The following is an 18,211-nucleotide window of genomic DNA, read 5'->3' as shown; positions in this document are numbered from 1 at the left end:
TTAATTCAAGAAGAAAGAAGCCTTGACTGGGCCCACTGAGCATATAAGGTTAAAAAAGCAATACAAATGAAGCAACAGCTTCCTGGAGAAATGGCTACAGAAGACAAAATAACAGCATCCCTTATCAGTAGTGGTGCTGTGTATTTTCCTCCTCATTTTCAGAGAAAACTCACAGCACAAATGACCCATTCATCAAGATCAGCAGGTACAACTCTGCTTTAAACACATATACACAAAAGCTACCACCCTCTCCATTAATAGGGAACAAGCTTTGAGCATTAATTTCATCTGGTATTAGTGCAAAGCTTAATTACAAGTAGAGATAGGAGAGCAAAAGCTTGGTGCAGCCTGAACCGTTTCCAGTGGCACTTGGCTTAGGGAGAAATATCTTTTCTTTCTACAAGTTCTTCTCTGTCGCAGTATTTGGCTGCTCCAGGATGCAGCAGGGAGAAATAATGCCAATTTGTGTCTATGCACAATGTGAGCAGCAGCTTCCTAAGCCTGATGGAAGATTTATTGTGACTTTGCACACTCACCCTCTCTGTGGCAGCCCGGGATGCAGGGTCTGGGTGCATGGAGCCTTTTCAGTGAGCAGAGGGGGACTGGGAGAGTGAGTGGCAGCCTACTGAAATGCTTGCTCATCTCCTGCAGGGATGCAGCCACTGTGAGCTGCTCTTCCCCAGCCCGTGCAGAGCAGCACAGCCTGTGCCAGCTCTGCCCTGGGTCCCAATCCTGCACTCTCCAGGTGCCAGCATAGCTGCTCCTCATTCCCACACTGCTCAGGGGCCAAGGAGGTGCTGTTGTGTGGTGCAGACAGCAGCTTGGCTCAGTTTGGGAGTCTACACACGATGGGAATGGGCACTGCAGGTCCTGGCTCATGCCTGGCTCTGGAGTGGCAGCAACAATCCCCCAGGCCCACTCCCCCAGACAAGCTGGGCTTGCTGCTCCAGAGCCAGGCTGGCACTCTTGTGTTTGTAGAAGGAATTTCCCACTAGGAAAGGTGGTTTGCATATTCACCCTAATCAGATTTCAAAGACATGCCAAAGGAGCCAGGGAAATGAAACACGTACTGAGCCAGCCAAACAGGCAAATAAACACAGGGGGGGGAAAGCCAGAGCTTTTTTGTCCATCTCTGACCAAATTAACTCAGACCTAGTCTCTGAAATTAAAATGAAAATTGAAAAGGACCTAAAGAGATGGGTTGCTTCCAAGCATGTCCAGAGGGCAGCAGATCCACAGCTCCAAACTCTGCCCCACAGCCACAGCACCAGGGTAGGTGTGCAGCACCTCCAGGGCACCACAGCTGCTCATCCCACCCTTCCAAAGAGCAAAGGGCTGTGAAAGCACTGAGGTTCCAGCTACCACTGACTCTCCAGGGCTTAACATGTTGGTTTGTTCCCAGAGAAGTTGATGTTTTCTGTAGAAAAATCTTAAATAAATATCTAGCTGGGATGTCTTGGGCTTCCTAAAGCTCCCCTCCTAACACTGACAGGGCGTCAGCTGCATCACTGAGTTTTGGGATGCTTTTCTCAGAGTGCCCCATGAATGCTTTTGAAACACATCCTCAAAGGCACAATGACACCAAATTCCCAGTGAGGCAGCTCTGAAGGATAATTCCTCCATATTTTTTCCCTCTCCCTCGGTACAGTTCAAGCTCTGGCCAAGCTGTTCAAGGCTTAGGGTTTCACTCAACAGCCATGGCACTGATGAAATAGTTACAGTGGCAGGCCATGACCTGTCTCTCCCTTGGCCTGGACCAAGCAAGCCCATGTTTAAGCTGCCCTTGCAGAGGAACCCTGGACTAGGGTGGGGTAGTGCAGCTGCTGGCACTGCTGCCCTGCATGACAGGCTGGGAAAGCAAGGGATGGAAGTTCTATTATCCCTCTGAAGCTACAGAAGCAGGCAAAATGTAATTATAATCACCCAAACTGGAGTTCTGCCAGGACATCAGGGCTAATGGTCTTGTTCTTGCAAGAAGTGCCATGGGATTTTTCTAATGATCACAAGTGGTCAGGACCTCAGTTTCACATCTCATTTGGAAGATAATGAAGAACTCTCCCATTTATTTATGGTCCGAAGGGAGGTAAGGACAAATTGACTGTGTCAAAGGGCACGAGGACTTAGAGATGTAGATTCTTTTGCTCAAGATATCACTGGAAGCTCTGACAGCCAGAAGGGATGCAGAGGGAAAACAAGAAGCAAGGAAGAAGTGTGTGTGATTTCATATGACTCCTGTTAGTGTTTCAACTTTTTCGGAATCTGCTGTGACTCCAGTGACATTGCTGAAAGGAAGGTGAATCTTTTTTCGTATGAGTTATTCCCGCTGTAAAATATATTTGGAGGGAATGAGTTTATAAAGCTATCTTTGAGATAATTGGCAAGGATACTCCACTCTCCCATGAAGGTTACGAGTGGGTTACAAGAGGGTCTTCACTTTAAACTCAGAGCAATGAGAAATTAATAGATCTTGCAGTGTCAGTCCCAAGGCAGAGGATCATGATAAACTGGAAACAGGCAGAGAGACTCTTTTTAAGTTATGAAGCGAGAGAAGAGAGATGTATCAAACTCCTGGGAGTTACGTGAATTCAGACTGATACATCTGCCAGGCACGAGCGTGGTGATTGCCAATAAAAGGTCAGTGCAATTGGAGAGGACAAATATTGCTTTATCCTCTGAGAAGAAGCAGCATGATATCTCCAGAGACACTGCCTGTTGCTTCCCTGGAACAGGGAGCTCTGCCCTGGGAAGTTGCACCATAATCAGCATGCACAAGTGCTGCCTTTTAAAGTGAAAGCTGCTGTGATACACAGAGAATTGTTTCCCTCTTTCCAGCCCTGATTATTTCCATATCTAAAACCCTTGTAGAGCCCCTCTTTTTCTGCTCTGAGAACAAGAAAAAATGACCATAACCTATAAAGCTGTAGAAAGGGATTTGGACAAGAGAAAGAATTAGAAAAGGCTGTTCTGGAAGGTCATTACGTGGGTATTGGTTGTTGTATAGATGGAGGTGCTGGAGTGGAGAAAGAACTGGCTGTGATATTGATGAGAATGAGTGGTTAAACGAGAGCAGTTTGGGTTGCAAAATATAGACTGCCACTGAGATCAGCACTGGAATCAGCTTAATTAATTTATATGATCAATAACCTGGAAGGGTGAAGGCACAGACCAGCAATGCAATTTGTTCTTGGTACAAAGCAATCACAAAGGAGCCATCAAAAGGTGGGATGATGCTCTCAGCTTGGAATGGGACAAGGTGCATACAAAGAGCACATGAAATGCTGGCAGGGACAGCAACCAGAGTCAGGATCTGTCTCAGTGATCTCATACAACAAAACAGAGACAAATAATGAGCAAGGCTCAGCCCTCAAGCACAGCACTTGGATGCAGGGTGCATGAAAGGCACATTGCAAGGGTGTGTCATGTCAGAAAAAAGGGGGAAAGATGGGCTGGTGTCAGCAGGGAAATGGGCAAATCCTACAGCTATGCAGACTTTGATTTTTTCATATAGGGAAGAGTACAAATGACATATCAGAGGTAAAAAGAACTCACATTTAGACATTTTTGCATGGAGCAGAGGCTGAGCAGTGAGGATTAGCTGCCCCAGGATCTGGCACAGCAGCTGCAAGACTGACCTGTGAGGACAGGGATTCCCAAAAGATATGATGGACAGGGCATGGTGCTGGTGGAGAAGAAAGAGGGAGAACTGGGCTTCGTGCTCCTCCTTTGCATCCAAGAACATCCGATTTCAGCCTTCAGGCGAGCAGGACACAGTGTAGGGTGAAAGAACCAGCATCAGGGCTGTCTCTGGCCACACCACAGGAGCTGCAGGAGAGCCCTGCAGAGAAGGGGTGCTGCTGGTTAGGCGGATTCCTCAAAAGAATTTTGGATAAAACAAATTTTCTCCTTTTTTTTTTTTCCTATTCCTTACCCTCTGGAGGGGAAAGCCCATCTTTCCCTGACTCTGGAAGAGCCATATGCACATCTCTCCTGCCTGCATTCATGCATGAACCCTGCAGGGCTGAAAGCCACCCCAGAGCCACCTGAGCTCTGCAGGGATGATGCAGAGACCCTCTCATCACCCTCTCGTCGCTGGGGCTGGCAGAGGGGAGCACACCTCAGCCATGGGCAGGGGACACTCCTGAGGGTCCTGTTTCTGGAGCAAAGGAAAGGGAGAGAGCATACAGGAGTGTAAGCACATAAATGTCAGTCCCTGGGGAGAGAGGCTGAGAATTCCCCTGTGTTTGCTGATCTGCAAACCTTGTCAGAGGCTTTCGATTCTCTCGGAGCAGAGGAAGAAAGAGACAGATGCTGAGATAATTACTACCCTGGCAGAGAACTTATTCTTGTATCCAGAAGGAGAATTACAGCCTCACAGCTGTCTTCAGGATAGAGTGAAAGCGTTTTCTCCATGGTACATTGCAATGGCAATTAATTTTCTTGATAAGCTTAAACTAACCTTTATTTTAAAAAGGAAGATAACTTGTTGTGTGAAGCATCTTCTAATCTGGCATTTACCAAGGGCAATGGGATAGTAATTTGAAAAGCAATTAAAGGTACCTTTTTTAAGCTTTCCAGTGCCTTTTTAAGGTGCTGCAGAGCCTATGGCCCCTCTTGCTCAGGATGACTCAGTGCTTCCCTTCTACGGCACATTTCCAAATGTGCAAAGCCCAGACTTTGGAACCAAACTTTGGTGCACAGACGCTCTAAAATAAGCAACAATTTATCCTCTAGGTTTGATCAGAATGTTGGATCATTTTCTTGCATAGCAAGCATGTGAAACCAGGAAAGTTCTTCTAAAATATTAGTTGGAAGGTGTTTTTGAAGTGTTCCAGTCTTTCAACAGATGGTGATAAAATGTTAAATTCTGAGAGCTGTCCCCCTGATCCAAGTGCTCTCTTCCAGTTTTTATAGAAGTCCTTCTCCCTGGATTAACATTGCTAAAGTGCTTTGAAGAGAAAGAATGGCACATAAATGCTCAACAGCATTCTGTTATAGCAAATAATCCCTTTATCTGGATGGAAACAATATCTGGACTACTTTAAATAATGCATTCTGGATTTTCAATCAACAGAACCTTTATGGTAATACACATGTAATTATTGCCAAGAACATGAGAAATCTCATTCTAAGTTAAAATGGAGGAGGCAGCAACAAGCTGAAAGGTACAGTTTATGGAAAAATGATCAGCTTGGTCTTGCTGGTGCTTTGCTTATGAAGCATTTAGTCAGGATACAAATGTGACCAGCTCCAAAACCCAAGCAGGCATACCCACAAGAGCACCAAGGTGGAGGCCTTTGGGACCAACACTATGTATGTAGTAACACATCTACATCTAGGAGTGGGGAGGAGGAAGGGAAGGGATCAGACAAGTTACCCCAGGAGCAACTGCCAGCCCTGAAAGCATTATTTATTTAAAAGTTTTCTTACTGTTGTGTCTTTGATGTGTAGCACACAGAGCAACATAATAAAATATCTCCAGTCCCTCCTAATTGTTTTGTGGGATGACCTGTCAAAGCATAATTAGATCATTCCATGCATTGTTGTTATGGGGAAGCTTTGTGATCCTTGAATGTCAAGCTGCCACAGAGATAACCTAACCTTTGAAATAGCAGTGTGTAAAAACCAGGAGTTATTTATTATTGGCAATGCTCTTTACACAATATTAGTGCAGAAGCGCTGTAAGGGAAAGGCAGACCAAAAACTAAAAGCTTAATAATGACCATATGCAGTAATAATTACAAACGTGCAGCAAAATGGGATCTGGTGATGTGGGCTCTGTACAAGTCACCTGCACTGCAGAGAGCTTCAGAAGCCCTTGTGGTGCATCATACTGCACCCTGACCCATCTGTTTCAATATTTGATCTTTTGTACTGCTCCAGCATGATACCTTGGTGCTTTGGATCGCCAAAAACTATACTGCTGGATTTTAGATGAATACAGAAAGTCTGGATAAGACTGCTTACCAGAGGGAACTAGGTTACAATATTGCTTTAGGCAGAGAGACCTATGGGAAAAGAAGTTGTTTTATATAAATAACTTCTCCAAAAGTGTGAGGTGGGCCTGGGATGAATTGATAAGAGAAAATAAATTGCATGCAAAAAGAGATTTTAACAGCTAAAAATACCTAGGAGTCAAATCAGCCAGTGAAGGGGCCATGGTGGGGGAGACTGATGTAAACTTAAGGAAGCACACACAAAGACAGATCCCAGCCACACCATCCCACTTCCCAGATAATCTGCTTGTGTCCCTGTGCCTACACCACATAGCTGCCTTCCTCCAACACGTTCACTGACGGTAATTCAAAGTACTCCTTAACCTTCAGTTTATAAATGAAATGAGACAACTCTCACAAGCTCCACGGGGCAGTTTCTCAACACTCTGATCACCCTCGCATCTCTCCTGCAACATTTTGCAAGTTTTCTCCATACTTTGTGAAACGTGGATGCCCAAAATGAGCACAGCACCCAGCAGCTGTGCAGCAGTGCCAAACCCGGGGGTAACACAACCTCCCTACTCCTACTGCCTACTATACTTAGCCATATATCCAGGGAATCTTACTGGTCTTTCAGCTGCAGCCACAAGTGGGAACTCATATGCATTTCATTTTCCACAATCCCTTTCCTGGTTTTCTCTTTCCTGAGGCAGCCTCCTCCTCCACAAGCCAGACCTACATTCCTTTTTTCTATGTGCTTGACCTTGTATTTGCATGTCTTCAAATGCATATTTGCCTGCTTGTCCTTGGCTTAGTGAGCTTCCCAGGTTGTCTATTGGTGATCCTCTCTTTGTTTACCACCTTACCAATCTTCAAATCACTTGGGAACCTTATCAGTACTTTCAGAATATTTTTTCTCCATACTGTAGATAAAAACATTACGAAAAAGCTTAGGAACAGGAGCTGATCTTTAGGAATAAGAAATTAGAGAAACAATTTTCATTTTTGATGTTGGCTGGTCACTCTTTAAACCATTTAATGTGTGCCCTAATGACTAAATATCATTCTTGATTGATACTTAGAATTTGCAAAATCATAAATGCTTACAGACCTCAACATATACTAGGTCAATACTATTGCTTTTATTGATCCCAGGAATAATCTAATGAGAAAACAAAATCATGTTAATGTTCTCAGAGCCCTGCATTGACCGATACAAATTATCTAATCTTCCTTCAGCACTTTATTCACCAGAATCTGCCTTTCATTTCTTTCTGACTACAAATGTCCGCTCCAGTCCATGTCCCTCATCTTCCCTGGACACTGGACAGATGAAGGCTTTTCTCCAGGCTCTTCAAACTGTCCCTGATTTTAAGATTAATCATTTTTGTCCCTATGACCCTAATGAATCAGAACATTTTTGAGAAAATTGCAAAATACAGCTCCTTTTAGGACTCTCCATCAGAGTGAGATGTAACTTCCACAAATCCCAGCCCCTCTAGTGTAATCCTACCCAGTGGAAACCAGTAGTGCCATATTGAAGATGTCTGTGTGAAAAATCTCTTCTAAGTTTGGATCAGCACAGTAACACCACAACAGCCTCTGGTGGCCCTTCCTACACTGCAAAATTAAGCAGCCAGTCATGCAATGGTCTCATGAAAATTCCTTTGCAGACACCCTGCACTATCTCACTGCCTGCCTGTTTCTCACAGAACAGCCTTTGACCACTTCCTAGAAGAGAATTCCCTTAACATTTAATCAGTGATGGATATTTGCTGGGAAATCAGTTCAACATTAATAGGATGAGTATCAGACATTGGATTGTTATTACAATTGTCAAAATGGTTTTGCTAATTGACAGAGAATTTAGGACTAAGTTTTATCTTCCCTTCTATTGTGTGATCCAAAGAAGTTAACAAAATGAAAAAGGAAAGACCATTTGAGAAGGTTTTTATCAGAACTTCCCAAACTTTCTCTTTTTTATGAAGGGAAGCCATCATGCTGCATTTGTCTTGGCTAGTTAGTTTTCTTCATAGTACTTGGTATGGGGCTGTGTTTTGAATTTGTTCTGGAAGCAGTGTTGATAATACAGGCATGCCTTAATTATTGCTAAATTATGGGAATATACAAGAAATTGGAAGGAGATGCAACCAGGACTGTTGACCCAAGGGATATTCCATACCCTGAGATGTCAAACTCAGCAATAAAACTAGGGCAAGGTCACCAGAAGGGTTGCCAACCAATTGGTGAGCAACTGTTTTAATTTCTGTCACTTGTCTTTCTTTGTGTTTTTTCTCTCTGTTATTTTCCTTTTCACTACAATTTTTGTTACTATTGTCATCACCATTATTATTCTATTTAAATTATTTAGCTGTTCTCATGTCAACCCCTTCCAATTCTCTCCCCAGCATCCTGCTGGGGTGCTGAGCAAGCAGCTGTGTGGTGCTTAGCTATTTTTAATAGGTACAGTCATTATCAGCCAGTTCAAAGGCTGTAGTGAGTCCCTAACACTTGGAGCTTCTTCTTCAAGAGATGTCATTTCTTGGCCAAGCACAAGAAATGTGGTTTAATGCAAGACTCAGTGGAAGGACCCATCCTCTCCCTGGGATTTCCTGAGCAGCCCAAACTATCAAGAGGGGTCTCATCTAAAGTCCAGGCATTTCTCACCCTTACCCACCTATTGAAAAGGGCTTCCAGACAGCTCACAACAAGTCATGCTATGTTCTCACATCCCTCATATGTTGCATTCCTTCTAGACTTCAGTTTGCACAGGGTCAGCAGTTTTGTTTGCCTCTTATGACACTTGAGTGTACGTGACCTACGAGATGATCAGCAGCTGGTGTTTCTCTCGCCCTTTGCACATGCAGTAACAAGGCTACGACTTTGTGCCATGTTTTTCATGCAGGAGGTTATTGATATTTATAGCAGTGATATAGCAGATCATTTGGACATGGAAAAGAGACAGGAAATCAATTAGCATCAATACATGTCTCCAGACTGTTAACTTGCTCATACAAATACCAACGACCTTCCCTCTTGACACCCTGTGGTGCTCAGGTGGGGAAAGACCCTGACCATCCTCCAAAGGGGTTCAGAAATCAGGAGGAAACACAGATGGGAACTTCTGGAAGAAAACAGCAATTTCTTTGCACACATTGAGGAGTGTGACAGCCTCACTAAGCACTAAACAGAACTAACAAAGCAGCAGCAGAATAACAACAGCACAAAACCACTAAAACAGAGCCATAAAAGTGGCATTATCGATTCACGTGGCAAGCACAGCTTTTCTCCCTCCCTTCTGCTTGGTCAGGGTTGCACACAGTGGGCAAGACACAACACCACACCTGGCTCTTCTAACCCCACTGCAACCAAACTCAGCCACTGTCCTGTGCTGAACCTCAGGGCCACAAAAGACAAAAATTCCTGTTGCCTGGAACCCAGATTCACAAGCTAAAACTCTTGTATGACAAAGGGGAGGGCTGAGAAGGTGGTAGGATCTCTGCTACACAGGACTGGGAGATGCTAAAGATCCCTGGATGCCTTTTGCCATCATGCTGCACATTCTAGGTATGACACATGTAGAAACCTTCTCTGCCAAGGCATGGCAGTGCTTTACACCCAGACACCCCAAGAGTTTTTTTGATAGAAAATATTCCAATCTGTGGGAGTAGGGGGGTGAGATATACTGCTTGAAGATAAATCTAGTCTTTCTAGAAGTAGTAAATGTCTGCAGCGAAGCTGAGGGAGCTGCAAAAATCAAACCACCAAGGGAGCTGAGTGATATAATATGAAATCAGTTCCTTCTGAGTATCACTTGAGAGTGAGAACATTCTCACTGGAGCTAGGCATAGATGGAGGACCCTAGTCCATATGGGAGGAAGAAGGACAGCAGAACAAGCAGACAACACCCCCATGCTGTGACACCCATAGATGTCACTGGGCAGTGCCAGCACCCCGAGCTGGAAGGAGTATGGACAGTCTGAGCAGAGGATGGCCAAGGGCTCTCTTCTCTATAGTGGCACCCAGCAGCTGTGACAATTTGGGTCTCACCTTCCAGCATGGGTTGTCACTCCCTGCTTCTCCAAGGTTCTTTCTTTGGTGAGCAAAACTCCTCCTCTTAGGTGAGGCACCTTGCAGCCCCCGTGGGAAAGCCCATGCTTACACATCCTCACGAAATCCCTCTTCACTTGGGAGCCAAGGCAGAGCTCAGCAGGAGCCTTGGCAAGGCACAGGCGTGTGCTGCTGCGCTCGGCGCTGCCGGGCTTCCCCGCAGGAGAGATGGATCCATCCCACGGGGGCTGAGTCACACCAGAGACACGGCTGCTGATTCCTGCTTGGCTCCTGCTCTCCAAAGGCTTTGTGAGATCCCAGGCACACTCAGCCCCCTGCTCCTAGAGGTAAGCAGTGGCATGGAGCCACACTGCTTGGTCTGAAGCAAAAAGAGGGCTGAGTCCTGGCAGGAGTACAGCTGGTGGGTGTGCAGGGGCACCGTGCTGCTCTGCACACACCAAGCAGCTCAGGGAGGATGGGATGCTCCTTTTTCTCAAGCTTTTTAAGGCCACATTGCTCCTGGCATCACTATCAAGTGCTGGGGCTTGCACCCGCTCCCCTCCCTGCAGGCACTGCACGCACACACTTCAGACAGGCTGCTCTCCAAAGCCCTCTGGAAATGTGGTGCAGCCACCTGTCCTCAAACCAGTAGGCTTTGAAAAAATTAATAAAAAAAAGATTAAAAATTAAGGAAAGAGCTTCTTGCAAATATCTGAAGGGTACAGCGTTATCTGGGACCTTATCATGGTTTCCTTCCTAGACCAAACCCCCTCAGGGCTCTATAACCCCCTTCAAACTGAGCATCTCATCACCCCGAGCATGTGGTGATTCACCAGCCTGAGCGCACGCAAGGCAATTCTGCATATGTCTGCTGTTCCTGTCAATCTGTCTCCTTGTGTACTGACAGAGAGAGAGAGAGAGCAGAGATCTCTGACAGTGGGCAGATTAATAATACATTTAATTTCTCCATGCATCATGAGGAAGAGGAAGAGTCATAATTCAAGAGCCTCCCTGAGAGCTTTGTGAATTCTTCACAATAGGAGACAAGAGCAGGAAAGGTGCTTTTGTGCTTCAACTCCTTAAAGCCAGTGGCAATCTGTATTTTAATGTAGCATTTAAAAGGCACAGAAAGAACTGTGTGTACTATAAATATAAAGAGAAAATATTAAACCAGTTGAAACAACCAGGACATCACTTTGCATAAGCTCTTATGATCAGGAGATAGCAGCGAAATGTGGGTCTCTGTGACATTGATGGCTCCTCAATATCTCCAAGGAAGAGTGTTTTGAGCACCCATAAGGAGTCCAAACCAGAGCACTTCTCCATGGGGAGACACTATGGCAGTGAGAGCAAGGCTGCCCTGTGGCACCACAGAAGGTCTGGTTGTCCTGCACTGTCCTTTACATGGAGATTCATCCACTTGGAAAATGAGACACGAGCTTTGTTTAAGGGGAAGTGATAGGTCTAAACAGCCAAGGTGGGAACCTGGCAATGCCAGCAATGATTGGCATTATTTCAAAGCTTGCAGGAGCATGGCAGCTCCTGCCTGCCTGAGCAGTGCCCTCTCCTGCCTTTCCCACCAGCCAGGTGCTCCCTGAGGCCTCCCAGCTCTCCTTTCCAAGAAGGGTTTCTGCCCCATCTCCTCTTCACCTTCCTAGAGTTTCCACAGTCTGGATGAAAAACATGAGGCAGCAAGAGTGCACAATGCACTTCTTGTCTGCTTAAACACCGGCATTTCCATTTTGGAGAAGGAAATTGTTGCTTAAAAACCCAAAGCTATTCCTTACAGTGCTTTTATATATATACCTCACTTATACATTCACCTACTTTCAAACAAAGGGAAAAAGAAGATAAGATTTTCTGATACTGGCGTTACTTTACATATCTGACAGGTAGGTACAAAACAGGGAGATAATGAAGGCATGTTGGTGTGTATTCATCAGAAACACACATGGAAAGGCACAGGCTCAGACAGGTAATTTATATGTCTCTTTCTTCACAGTTGCCTTTTTTTTTCAAACATCAGGAAGAGAAAAATGTAGACAAATCAGAATAAAAATTAGCATTAGATGTCTGCATTTCAGAGAACATATCTGAGCATGTCCCCTCAAGGGTGCCAGCCCTGTAAAGTCCTGGTTTCCTTAGGGCTGTGCAAACCTGAGCAAAACCAGCAAACTAGAACAAAACCCCAAAATAAAATATGCAGACAGGGATAAGTTGGGAAAAGCTGAGCTCCTGGCTTGGCTCAGAGGCCCTCAAGCTAACTTGACTGAGAAACTGTCTTTCAAACACACAGTTTGGCTGAGAGGTTGAGCAGAGCAGTATGAAGATCACCCTTGTCTTTCCTAAAGGCCAGCTACTCACCTGAGGCCACAGACATTGTCCTATAAGTACTAAAATCACTTTTCTTTCCAAAAGTCATTTTTTCATAAAAATGACAGTACAGGATAATGCTGCTCCCAATAAACAGCAAAGCCATGCCAGGAGCCTCCGAAAGACAAGCCTGCAGCAGGTGTCCTTGTGAGACAGTTCGAGTCCTTACGGTGTCACACCGAAACCAGATGCCACAACAATCATGAAAAACAATTTAAAAGAAACTGAATTTAGGTAAGAGCATAACCCCCAGTTTCTAACCCGCTGCATTATCCAGAACTCTTATGATCCTGACAGCATTATGCAGCTTCATAATGCTTATGTTAGGTCATCATTTGAGTCAGTAGAGCTGCTGTTCCATCAGCGTTTCAATTACAAAACTCCTTTGCAGAGATTAGTAACACAGCTCATGCTTTAAGCCAAGAAGCAATTTTTTTCCCCTTAAAATTTCATTAAAGACTGCTGATACAGCAAAAAGCACATAACTTTCTTGTAGTTTCAGATACTACTTCTATACTCTTTCACTATAAAGAAATTTTGCTCCAGGCAATTAGTTCTTTGCTGGGACTGGTCCTTCCTGACCTCTAACATTCCATAGCTAACATAGCCCAAACACCACTGCAAGAAGTCTGTGCAGCAGCAGCAGCAATTCTTGCACTGCAGCAGTGGCTATAAGCCAGTACAGCACACCTGCATGTATGTGTTATTCTCAATACTGACCATGTCTCATGCTAGATACAGCCAGTTCCCAGTAAAACATCACATTAAGCCTTAATTCTGCAAATGCCAGGATGTGTGTTCATAGACCTGAGCCACACTGGGGAACTGCATGGGGCTAACCTGCTGGCCCAGAGCACATTGGAGCATTGCATTCCCTGCCTGCTTTCCATCAAAGGAATGGCTGCAGACTATGAGCAAAACACATTGCCACACCACTTCAGTCCATAAACCAGCCAAGCAGCACTGTGATTTACTACCCACACTGTGTTCAAAACAATGGAAAGAAAACAACATTTGTGAGAAAGATCATTCTAGCAGTGACTGAACCCATGTCAGGGAATCACCTCCCAGGCTGTCCCCATGATCCCTTCTTCCCAAAGCCTCCTCCATCACAGGCCACACCTCTTGGGGGCCACGTCCACCCTGGTCCAGCAAACAGGCAGCAGCTGGAACTGGTTAGAGCCTAATCTCATCCAACATGTGTGTGTAGCCTTTTACAGAAGACACCAAACTAGGGGAGATACCATGAGCATTATTTCCAAAATCTAGTGCTTTGCACTGAAGGGCTGCTGTTCCTTAAAGAATTACCTATGTCTCTTCCAAACCAAATTTGTCAGGTGGATTTGTAATATTGTCTCAATTTTTATGTTTTCATTCATGTCTGTGCCTTCTCTCCCTCCACGTCCTTTCCTGAGCTTCAATAAGCCAAGCAGCAGGATTGCAGAAACAATCATATTTATCTGAAAAGAAATTGAATCATAAAGTTATAGGATTTCTGTCTGTAAGCATCCAGTTCTCAATTTCAGCATGTTTGGTCTTGCTTTGCCTTAATGGTCAATAGAAAGGTTCCCTAAGACCTAAGACAGGATAAAAGAAAACTTGTTAACATAATAAGAACATATAAGGCATTTAATTTCAAAGCCAACAAGGGCTTTCTGCTCATTCCAAGCTGCCTCAGAGGCTTAGCCCTGAGTGCTGATGGCAAAGATCACATCTGATTCTCCCAACAGGGTCCTGGAGGACTTTGTTCCAGGGCCACTTGTACATTAGAAATTCACATTATTAGGCAAAAAGATGCCTGCATATGCACAAAAATACACCTGCTCCTGTTATTAGAAAAACTCCACAAAGCATGGCATATAAGGAGGTTGCAGATGGGTAGGAGTCAGTCCCTGCTCCCAGGTAACAAGTGACAGAACAAGGGGAAATGGCCTCAGGTTACACCAAGGGAGGGATAGACTGGATGTTAGGAAAAGTTCTTCACTGAAAGGCCAGTCAGGCATCAGAGCAGGCTGCCCACTGTCCCTGGAATGTTCAAAAACCCTGCAGATGTGCTGCTTAGGGCATGGTTTAGTGGTGGACCTGACAGCATTAGGTTAAGGATTGGACTTGATGATCTTAGAGGTCTTTTCCAACATTAGGGATTTTATGATTCTAAGATGCTAATTCCAGGATAGGGAATTTAAGCTCATCTTTTGCTAGCTGTTTCACACAGACTCCTAGAAAAGAGCCATACACCTCCAGAGGGTGGCCTGAAAAATCCCATCACCCACAGCCATCCCCTCCTGACGTCCGTGTGAGCTCTTAAGCAACACAAGTGCAGGTAAAGGATGCTGAACACCAGGACCACAAAATTCCCTTTTTGTTTAATGAGAAGCCTAAAGCAGGAAGCCAGCAGCTCCATCAGGGTTTGCCACAGGCCACAGCACAGCTCAGTGTCCTGGAAGGCTGACATGGGACACAGCCAGCTCAGCAGTGTCACTCACAGTCTGACCAGCTCCACAGCCTGTGCAGAGCAATCCAGCCCAGCTTTAGAAAAGACAAAACCATGCCATTAAATCACAACCTGACTATACTTTAAGAAGTACAGTAGCTAGTTTTTTGGTTAATTAAACTATTAAATTATGCTGGAAAATAAACATTTGGAAGTTTTGAGCAAGACAAAGCCATGAATACTAAGAACTCCCCAACTTAGCGTGATTGATTGCACAAACAAACTGTATGTATTGGAGAAGTGCTACAGAAAAACATCGCTTTCATCAAATTTTAAGTGAACAGTTGTAGAGTGGGGAGGGGGAAATTAATTAATTACACCCTGAAACATTTTACTGATTGAATCCATGACCCCAGCACTTGTAAGGTCATCAAATGATAGATTAGTGCTGCACGGAGTATCACAAATGGCATTTGCGCTGGGAAGCTCATTATATGAGATGTCAGGTCATGTAAATCATAGGAAACAAATACAAACATCCATCAGAAAAATGCAGATAGTCATTACAGGCAGCAGAGAGGAGCTGAATTATTATGCAAAATTTATTTTGACTATTAAAATACAAAGAGGTGACACAAAATTGTCCTTTAAGCAAACATAAACTACAAGTACTCTGACAGGAGGCTTTGTTTATAAATGTTTCATCTCTTCAGTATTCCATGTCTGTAAACATTACTTGAAAAACAAAGAAATGGGGGAAAACCGGGAAAAATATAAAATCAACGATTCAGTGTTTGGGTCTTCAGAGCTTTTTTTTAATTCAAGAGAGAGCTATTCTTTCCACATCTGAATAATCAATGCAAGATAGGGAGAAATAGACTGTAATTATTGCATGTGAGTCATTTGTTACAGATACTGTCTGCTGCAAGAGAGCAGAAGCAAGCACTGCTTCTTGACAAGCAATTTTTTTTTTTAGGGAGATGCACTAAACAATTTGGCAGAAATATGTGGGTGCTCAAGAAGAGAAAACCGAGCAGCAGGAGGTACTAAACCAGAGGGGCTATTAGCACTCTCCAAATGACCCAACAGGAGCCCAGCCACCTGTTCCCAACACCATCCATGACTCCAGGAGATGGCCTGGCTTCTGCTGGAGCTCATTTCCTTGCTCATTAAAACAAACCCTTGGATGTTCTCCCTATTTCTTGTTAATTTACTTGGTGAAGCCCAATTCATACCTGGTAACAGGACAGATTATTTTTGGTTTGGATTAGGAAAGTAAGTTCTTTTTAAGTCCAGATACAGCAGCTAAACACTTAAACCATAACTAATATTGATAATTTTGAAGTACTGTAAATTACACCCCAAGTATAGTTTCTCCATTTAATGCACATAAAAATATATTTTTCATTTTGAAAAACTTGGTGACACAGTATTTACAGGACACCATTTTACAACAATATCATGAAGAAGACCAGGGTGTCACAAAGTACTTTTGGGAGCTTTCAATCTGAATTTCTTGGTTGATTCTATAAAAGATAAAATCAGGGCTGGTGGGTTTTTTTGGGTCATGTTTTCAGTGCTGAAAGGCCTCAAAGGTACATCTAAGTCCCCTAGACTGGTTTGGAAAATCGCAGCACATCTTCCTGAGTGAAGCAGGCTCCTTCCAACAGCCTCAGGATTATGTCTAATGAGTCACATCTCTTCTTAGTCTTGTTCCATTTCTCACTATTATAAATCACTCTAATCTCATTTTATGAGCACTGCATAAGAAGGCAGGCACTGAAAATTACAAATAATAGGTCAAACTGTGATTTGTGAATAGCGAATGCAATATCCCTTCCATTACCTGGAAGTTGTTTGTATGATGGAAAGGAAGAACTGGACCTCACAATGAAACAGAATAAAGCAGATATATTGGCTCTTTTACCATCTTAAAAAATGTTTACAGTGTTACTAATGTAAGACTGATTGATACCATCTGTACAGTTCTTGTATTGCTGCTCTGTGGTGGGATAAATTAGTATGCTCTGAACTTCCCTTGGGTAACAAGCCATGAGTGCCCGAGCCCTGCCAATCTCAGTACATTCAGTGCTGCCAGTATAAATTGCTCAGTCCCTTTGCCACCAGACAAATGGAGTACAATTCCAGTAAAATAAATACAATTCCAGCACTGAAAGAAATTGCATCTGCTGGTGATGCCTTTTCTACTGATGTACAAAGGAGGTCGTGACAAGGAGCTAAACACAGTTGTTAAAGATGCAGTGAGCAGTTCTTCAATTCACCCAGAGACAGAAAAGAAAAATAATACTATGGGATCCAGTTCTTCCTGGCTACATTTTTGGAAATCATTGACTACAGCTTTTGCAGAGTCTCACTAGCACCTAGGAAAGCCCTTGGCCAGGTGGGCAGTGAGCCCAGCAAGCCTGAGCCAGCATCTGCAGGTATGGTCCTGCAGAAATGCTGAGAAAATCAGATACAACAGAAATGGGAAGGTTGAAGGTGGGGGATATTTAAAATCAACGCTGTCAGCTGCTGTGCCATTTTGTATCAGGAATGGCTCCTGTCCTTATTAGAGATAGTGACCTTGAAAAACCATGAACCCTGGTAAGTGTGGCTGACTGGGGCAAAACATTTCCAGCCTCTAAAGAAGGGTAGGTTCCTGAAGGTCTTGTTCCATGCTGGATGTGTTAATTGCCATACCTACATCTGAACCTCCCAGGGCAGGATCGAGGCAGGGAGTGCTTGTGCCTCAGGGTAGTGTTTAGGATTAAGTCTCCACAGAGGTTCTGGCAAGAGAGCAGATAGTGTGATCTTTCCTCTGGGAAGCATGGCAAAGCCTTTCCTGGGGAGTCAGCACAGCCCCAGTGCCCCCCAGCACCCCATGGCTCAGCACTGGCACAGACATCCCTGCACACCTGCAATGCTCACCTTGGGCTGTGAGTGTCTTCATGCCACGTCATGGTGTGGCTGAATATATAATCCTAACAGAGCTCACCTGGTGACATCTTTATCTGGAGTGCAGCAGCAGCCGGTGTGTGCTATTTTCAGCCTTGCAGGCTTGTTTTGAGCATCTCTCCTGCTGTTTCTTGAGTTGAAGCCCCAGACGAGTTCATCCCCAAGGGAATAACAGCGCTGCCTCAGGTGAGCACACAGGAATGTGCTCAGAGTATGTCTGCCCTGACTCACTCCCAAACACCAGCTGTGAGACAGGACCAGCAGCTTACCCTGCTCCAGCAGCCCTCATGTCTTTGGAGAGAAAGAGTTGTACTGGTTTATGATGGAATAATGCCAGGCTTGGAACTGGAGGCACCGTGCCCCACACCCTCTCTTCTTGCCTTGGACAGGCACTAGTGATCAACTATTGTCATACCATTTTAAATAGGGGAGGCCTATTAGAATCCCCTGTAAATCAGGCCTGAAA

This window comes from Taeniopygia guttata, chromosome 4A (assembly GCF_048771995.1).
Source record: "Taeniopygia guttata chromosome 4A, bTaeGut7.mat, whole genome shotgun sequence".
Classification (NCBI taxonomy): Eukaryota; Metazoa; Chordata; class Aves; order Passeriformes; family Estrildidae; genus Taeniopygia; species Taeniopygia guttata.
This window is presented reverse-complemented; position numbering follows the sequence as displayed.